We start from the raw sequence: 8,856 nt of genomic DNA on the forward strand, positions 1-8,856 counted from the left end.
CAACAATGGAGTAGTTGCTGATGTTAGTCAAAAATCATATAGAGTTCCCTCTAGGTACAACATCGAGTGAAGGGGTCAGTTGCCTGACTGGCAACCAACAAGTCTTGGCAGCAATAAGTGGAGCAGAAAGTTACTTCGACGTCGGGTGGTCCGGGGTACACAGTAGCTCACTGTAAGTTTGAGGAAGGCAGAACTACTAGACTATCTGGATTTGGGCAATTCCTTGCAGGGTCCGATGACCAGCAATTCTTCAGATCCTAGCATTGTTTTACATGCAGTTTGCAGGGGGAAAGTGCCATTAGTCCACGAGAGTCTCAGGGTGCTTCAGGCTTCCAAAGTGGCTCCTCTGTCTGGGGGAATGGAGAGCTAGCCTAGCATAAGTCTCGATCAGGCACTTCCAGGAACCTTGCCAAAGGTACAGGATATCCCTCTTTTGCTTTGTGCAAGCGCTATTGTCGCAGACACAGGTCCCTTCTTCTGTCCTCTTTGATGCAGGTTGTTCAGAACAGAGGTTCTGGTGTCAGGGGTATCCCTTAAATCTTGGATTTAGGGGAGATCCGGGTGTGGGAACAAGTAGTCAATGGGCTGCTAGTCCCTACAGATAGTCTGCCCCTGAGATGATCACTTCCAGGGCTGTGGGTCACTTTTTCTACCTTGAACCCTCTATTCTGCCACTTCTAAAACTGACAGTGCCCCTCTTCCTGTGTACAGACTGGGCTGCTCACCCTGGAGGTATGGCTAGCCTTCTGCGGGTGTACAAATGCCTTTGGGGTAGGGAAAGGGATGTTTTCTCCTCTGGAAGGCAGCCCTGATGCATATCAGAGGTGGTGTAGCCTTTGAAGCTCACTGCCTTGATGTGCCATTTCACTAGCCTACCTGAGAGAGAGGAGGTGTGATATCCTTCCCACCCAGGCCTGTGTTTCTGGTTCGTGGGAGTGATTGCACTAACTGGCAAGAGGTTGGAATCCTGTCTTGATGGCAGCAAGCGAAGCAAGTTCAAGAACCACAGGCTTGCCAGCCAGAGCACAGAGAAACCGGGGCAACCTAAACTAAGTTAGCTACCTGGGTGCATTCCACATCACACTTGAGATGAGATTCATGTCAGGGTTGAGAAGGCACATTGTTTGATACCAAACATGACATATTTAGGCGGCACAACAATGGAGCTTCCAACCTCGTGTTTGCTCGGGTGCCAGCCCATGTTATCCTATGGACCGCCTATCATTTATAGTGTCCTTTGATGGTAAAGGGCTTAACAGGGTCATAAAACCTTGCACTTACATGTTCACACTTTTGATATAATGCACCCTCCCTCCTGGACTTTAGCAAGCCTTCCTCAGGGATTGACTGTCATATTCAGAGATAGTGTATTTAATCAATCCATTTGTAAAGCGCAAAACTCACCCAAGAGGGTGTCAAGGTGCTGGGGGCGGGGGTGCTGCTACCGCTCAAACAGCCAGGTCTTAAGTCTCCTGAAGGCCAGCAGGTCCTGGGTCTGTTGTAGGCGGATGGGGAGGGTGTTCCAGGTTTTTGCGGCGAGGTGGGAGAACGATTTGCCGCCCCCGCTGTCACTTGATGGATGTGGGGGACGGTTGCGAGGGCGAGGTCAGCGGAGCGAAACTGGCAGTTCGGAGTGTAGAAGGTGAGGCATTTGTTGAAGTACGCTGGCCCTGCGTTGTGGAGGGCCTCATGAGCGTGGGTGAGGAGCTTGAAGGTGATCCTTTTGTTGACGGGGAGCCAGTGTAGGTCTTTCAGATGGGCTGTGATGTGGTTGTGGCAGGGGATGTCAAGGATGAGGCGTGAAGAGGCGTTCTGTATGCGTTGTAGTTGTTTCTGGAGTTTGGCTGATTTTCCCGCGTAGGGAGCGTTGCCGTAGTCCAGTCTGCTGGTGAGGGGGGCCTGGGTGACTGTCCTTCTGGTACCGGTGGGGATCCATCTGTAGATCTTGGGGAGCATGCAGAGGGTGTTGAAGCAGGAGGAGGAGACGGTGTTCACTTGCTGGGTCATTGACAAAGCGGAGTCCAGGATGACTCCCAGGTTGCATGTGTGGTTAGTGGGTGTCGGTGCATCCCCCAGTTTTGGCCGGTCACCATGAGTCATCCCAGGCGGAGGGGGTGGATCCAATGATGAGGACCTTCCTCGGTTTCTCAGTTGTCTATCATGGCCCTGATGTTGTCAGTTGCGGTGATGAGGGTTGTTTTGGTTCTGTGGTTGCTGCGGAATCTGGATTGGGACGGGTCCAGGATGTTGTTCTCTTTGAGGAACGAGGTCATTTGCCTGTTGATGATCTTCTCGATGACTTTCGCCGGGAATTGGAGGAGGGAAATGGGCCGGAAGTTCTTTAGGTCCCTGGGGTCAGCTTTGGGTTTCTTGTGTAGGGCGTTGATCTTGGTGTGCTTCAAGCTCTCCGTGATGGTGGCGGTCTCGAAGGAGCTGTTGATGATCTTGCAGAGATGGGGTGCGATGGAGGAGCTTGCTTTGTTGAAGATGTGGTGCGGGCAGGGGTTGGATGGGGAACCGGAGGTGATGGTGTTCATGATATTGATGGTGTCTTCGTCGTTGACGTGAGTCCAGGAGAGCAGGGGGTCGATGTCAATGTGGCTGGGGGCCGTGTGTCTGAGGTGTCTGTGTCTGTCGGAGGGGCCTGGTTGCTGAAGCTGTCGTGGATGTCTGCGATCTTGCCGTGGAAGAAGGTGGCTAGGGAGTCACAGAGGTCTTGTGAAGGCGGGATGTCATTGGAGTTGGAGCTTGGGTTGGGGAGTTCCTTCACTATGTTGAAGAGCTCTTTGCTGTTGTGTGCGTTGTTGTCAATGCGCTCTTTGAAGGAAGGCCTTTTGGTGGTCCGGATGAGTTGGTGGTGTCTGCGGATGGCGTTTTTGTATGCGGTGTTGCTGTCTGTTCGTGGTGCCACTTCTTCTCGAGCCTGCAGCAGGCCTGTGTGGATGCCTGGAGGTCGGCGGGGAACCAGATGGCATTTCGGTCGGTGTGTCTGCTTAAGAACTTCTTGATCGGGGCAAGAGTGTTGGCACAGTCGTTCACCCTTTGCATGAGGTTGAGAGCAGCGGAGTCGGTGTTGGTAGTGTCCTTTGGTGGGTTTCGGGCGAGGGTGGTGGCCAGCTGGTCTTGGGTGACTTTGCTGCAGCTGCGGTGGGGGCTCACTTTGTACAATGGTGTGTGGTTGGCTTCTCGAAGGTGAAGTGGACACAGCGGTGGTCGGTCCAGTGGAGTTCGGTGGTGGCTGAAGGTGACGTTGGTGCTGGCGGAGAAGATGGGGTCAAGCGTGTGTCTGCCGGAGTAGGTGGGAGTCCTGATGAGCTGTTTGAGTCCGAGGTTGTCGAGCAGGGTGGTGGAGTTGCTATTGTTGGTGTTCTCGAGGTGGAAGTTCAGGTCTCCGAGGAGGATGTAGTCCATGGACGCCAGGGCGTGCGTGCTCACGAAGTCGCTGAACTGCGGCCGGGGGCCGAGAGGTCTGTAGATAAAGGCTCCTCTGAGGGTGGTGTTGGGGTTGGTGTGGATCTGGAAGTGCAGGTGTTAGGCGGTGATCAGCATGTCGTTGGTGATGGTCGAGATTCTGAGGCTGTATCTGTGGATGATTGCGATTCCTCCTCCTGTTCCGTTGGCGCGGTCCATGCGGGGGATCTTGTAGCCATCAGGGATGGCTATGGCGATGTCGGGTGCTGAGGAGGGGTTCAACCAGGTCACCGCCAGGAAGGCGATGCCCGGGGAGGTGGAGTCAAGCAGGTCCCAGAGTTTGATGGCGTGTTTGCGGGCGGAGTGGGTGTTGAGTAGAAGGCATCGGAGGCTGTTGCGACCTACTCCGGTGGGGGTGGTGGTGGTTTGGAGGCTGGTGTAGTGGCAGATCCAGCAGGAGAAGGGTCCATGGGTCCGCTTCGGGCTGGCCTAGAGGCAGGTGTGTGATCGGCAGGCATTGAGTGCATGGAGGGTGCTGGCATTGTTGCAGCGTCAGGTGTCGTGGCATTTGCGGGGGCCAGGGGGTCTGGCACTGGGCGTGGTCCAGGTGCGGATGGGCACAGACGGGCTTGCCTTAGGCTTGCCTTCGTCGTGCCAGTGGCGTGCACACTGCGTGCGTCCATTGCGTGCCCGCCCAGCGGCCGCCATAAAAAGGGTAGGTGGGAGGGAGGAGCAGCTGGGAGGCAGGAGTGATTGGATGAGGGAGGGGGCGGGGCCACAGGGGATGCAGCGACAGAAGAGGAGAGGGCCTGAAGGGGAGAACGGGCAGAGAACGAAGTACAGGGGCAGTGGAAACGAACTACAGCGCAGTCATAGGAACAAATACAGTTACCACAACAATGCAGTTACAGCTGAAAAAATACAGAAGAAAGAAATACAATACAATGCAAGAAATACAAAGGATACAGTACAATTACAATTACAGAGCGAACAACAGTTACTTACGGTGCCACTGGGCCACCAGGGATGAGGTGCAGGCGAGAGCCTGCGGGTGGAGGAGGGCCTCGAACTCACAGCAGCAGCGAGAGCCAGGAGCAGGGACACGGGCACAGAAAGGTGGAGATGTGCGGTGTGGGTAGAGTGACCTGCCTGGAGCAGGGTCAAGGGACGCTCCCTTGACTTTGCCACACATAGTGAGGGTAAAGTAGAGTTTGAACAGTTTGCACTGCTCCTGCAGTCTGCAATATCAGGCCGGCTGTCAATAGTTTATTTGGTCACAAACAGTGCTGCAAGCCCTGGGCACCCCTCTTTACCTCCCATACCCTTGGTACCACTGGCATCATATACCAGGCACTTATAAGGGGTGGAGGTAAAGTCCTTGTCAATTGGGATTGACAAATCACACACAACAATTTTAGGGAGAGATTCCTTGCACTGCGGTATGGGCATCACACTTCACCGCACTGTCGGAGTCATAACCTTCAGCAATGGAGTAAAATGTGGGAGGTGACCATACTAAAAGGGGACTTTCTTACACTAGGTCTTAACTATGCATGAAGTTTGCTCACTCTACTTACACCAAAGTAGATCACTAGCGACTCATTAGCAGCCAGGAACATATTCCTCACACATTGGCACAACTTTATCATCCACCTGGTGAATCGAGCACCTATCACAATGTGTCATCAGCATGCACTTAAAAGTGCACAAGCAGCTTTATGTGGGACCATCATTCGCACACCAATGTCTGACTGGTAGGGTGTTAAAATATCGATAACAAAAATATAGCTGACATAAATATCGTTGCAAAAATATCGTTTACAAAAATATCGACACCCTATACTTAAACAGGTAAGTACATAAATATCGACTCCAAAATATCGTTGTAATTAATATAGATGTAAAAAATATCGACTTTTTAAAATAATTAAAATTACATTAAATAATAAATAAATATAAGTACTATTAACAAAATACATTACATTACTGTTATTTTTTAACTATTTCAAACAAATTTACTACACTTTTTAATTATAAACTTAATAAATGTGGACATATAAATTAATTTTACACATTACTTTATATAACAACAAAAAAATCCTGTACACACACCTAAAATTAATTAAAAAATTAACATAATTAATGACATAATTATTATTCAATTAACTAATTAAAATTAATTAACTATTATTTATTACACTATTTATATTTATTTAAAACATTAATTAATCTATTATTTCATTATATTTAAAAAACCCTTTACCCAAAAACTGAAAACTGACCCTGAACCCAAAAAATACCCCTTTACCCAAAAACTAAAAACTGACCCTGAACCCTAAAAATACCCCTTTACCCAAAAACTGAAAACTGACCCTGAACCCAAAAAATACCCCTTTACCCAAAAACTGAAAACTGACCCTGAACCCTAAAAATACCCCTTTACCCAAAAACTGAAAACTGACCCTGAACCCTAAAAATACCCCTTTACCCAAAAACTGACCCTGAACCCTAAAAATACCCCTTTACCCAAAAACTGAAAACTGACCCTGAACCCTAAAAATACCCCTTTACCCAAAAACTGAAAACTGACCCTGAACCCTAAAAATACCCCTTTACCCAAAAACATTTTCACTAAAAAAATCCTGTACACACACCTAAAAATAATAAAAAAATTAACATAATTAATTACATAATTATTATTCAATTAACTAATTGAAATTAATTAACTATTATTTATTACACTATTTATATTCATTTAAAACATTAATTAATGTATTATTTCATTATATTTAAATTACTTCCCACCCTACTCCCCTATAAACCCACAACCCGCTACGGAACTATTAATACTAAATTCAACTGAAAATACATTATTAAATAATAATATACTACTAAAAATAGTACTTTGACTAAAAATAATCATTAAAAACACTACATTACTTATAATTATTTAAAAAACGATATTATTGTAAACTATGTTTTTGTAAACGATATTTATTACAACTATATTAATGTTAACGATATTACTTACCTGTCTGTCAATATTTTGGTCAGACGATATTTTTGTCATCGATATTTCTTCCTGTAGATATTTTTGCGGCGATATTTATGTTAGGCGATATTTTTGCGGCGATATTCCTGCTCTGTACCGTCTGACTGGTACAGCTCAGAGCAGTTTAGATCTCACTCCATGCAGCCCTTTGAAGCAGATTTGAAACAGTCCAATCTTTCACTCCCTTTTCTCTCTTATAAGAAAAGGCTGCACTACGGGTAAACATTGACAGTTTGCCTGCTTGACAACTGTAGAGCCAACACTACTTGCAGCACCATTTGCTAGCCAGAGGTATCTTCTGTTCAGTAGCCCCAGAAGATTAAACTGTGCCCCACAGCACCACTTACTAATAACATCAATTGAAAGCACACAGTCTGCTTAAACTTGTCGCGATTAGCCTTCTTCTGGTCGGTTCCTCCATTACTTGGGGTATTGACTCCCTCCCATTCCTCGTTGCTTCGGCACAGTCTCACATCCCTTGTCTTCACATTCTACTCATTGTGACCTCGCCCTAAAGAGGTGGCAACCTCCAATTTTCTTCTTAGCACTGACAGCATCATCAACGTGGATCCCTTCATTCCCTCAGGCTTGCATATCGCTCCACTAACTGCAACCGCCTTGCCTAAACCGCACATAGGACTTTCATGTTTGAGCCATGGCCTTCGCTCCCTGAGCACCTATACGACATACAGGCTCCTGGCTTTAACAGGTCTCAGGTATCACTTGTATTGTCTTGAAGATGATCCCAGAACTGTGCTAAAGGGATCTAAACATCGTCGACTCCTCATCTCGGACACAAACGTATACCCCTTATTATGATGTACTTGAGTGTTGTAATGTAATTTCTGCTGGCCTAACTGATGTATTGTTTGGGCTACGCTTCATCAAATGCCTGAGTTCCTTTTCCTTTTAAATGCTGCACATGTTCCCACTTTTAAGTTGTTCTTTTAATTGCTTACAGTAAACAATCTTCTCCAGTTGAACAGTTACATGTAGATATCATTGTATCTCTATCTAAATCTTTTTTTACAAATTATTTCATTGATAGGGACCATTGTTCCTGTAAAATACTCTGCACCCAAGGTCACTTACCATAAATTGGGTTCCATTGTTCTTGTAAAACATATACATGTTCAGAAGCCTGCTGCCCAACTGAGAATAAATACTTACCCACCCTCCTCATTGGGTTCACGGGGCTCCTCTGGCCCAGCTGCGGATGCCAATGTCTCTAGATTACAGATTTAAGGGTGCACAAATGGCATTTCGAATCTGCAGGACAGAGGAGCTTTCCCCTTTGTGTCACCCCAAATGTAGCCTATGTATTCCCACAGAGACCTTCTGCACATCCACGCTCTTCAGTAACTGTCGTACAGGACTGGGTGCTGACTTTGGATGGGGGTGCCCTGTTTGCAAATATAATATGGTTTTATAAGCACCTGCTGCTACGTTCCTTGCCTCCAGCAATTTACAGGCAACAATGAAAATGTCAGTCAAGATAAATGTCTGACATAATATCGACATCAAAAATATTGATGTCAAAAATATCGGAGGTGGAATATCGATGTCAAGAATATCGAAGTCCTATCTACATTAAGGTAAGTACAAAAATATCGGAAAGAATATATAGTTGTAAGAAATATAATTTTAAATACATTATACACTACATTGACTAAAGCAGTAAATATTGGATAGCGTAGGTGTAAAAATTACTGTTCCAAATGCAGAGAGTGCAACAGTAGGGAAAGTGTTGGATAGCGTAGGGGTTAAAATTACTATTACAACTCCAGAGAGTGCAACAGTGGGGAAAGTGTTGATAGCATAGGGGTTAAAATTACTATTCCAACTCCAGAGAGTGCAACAGTAGGGAAAATTCTGGATAGCGTAGGGTTTATAATTACTATTCCAACTCCAGAGAGTGCAACAGTGGGGAAAGTGTTCATAGCGTAGGGGTGAAAATTACTATTTCAACTCCAGAGAGTGCAACAGTAGAGAAAGTGCTGGATAGCGTAGAGGTCAACATAACTTACTAATAATTAAAATATTTTTTTTTGTTAAAAATAATGATGTAATTATTAAATTACAATAAATTAATTAACAATACTAATAAATAATTATTTAAAAATTACCAATTAAAAATTAATTAACAATTAAAATAAATACAAGTAAATAATAATTATAACAAATGTATTACATAATAATAATTAAAAAAATCAATACCCAAAAACATTCATTATTAAAAAACATTTAGCAATTAATACTTAATTAAGAATAAATTATTGATACATACCAATAAATTATAAATAATGAAATGTTATTACCAATTAATAATGAATGAACAATGCATAAATTAATTGTTTTATTATTAGTTATTGAAAATGTATTACCAATTAATA

Source organism: Lissotriton vulgaris, chromosome 1_1, assembly GCF_964263255.1.
Source record: "Lissotriton vulgaris chromosome 1_1, aLisVul1.2, whole genome shotgun sequence".
NCBI classification, from domain to species: domain Eukaryota; kingdom Metazoa; phylum Chordata; class Amphibia; order Caudata; family Salamandridae; genus Lissotriton; species Lissotriton vulgaris.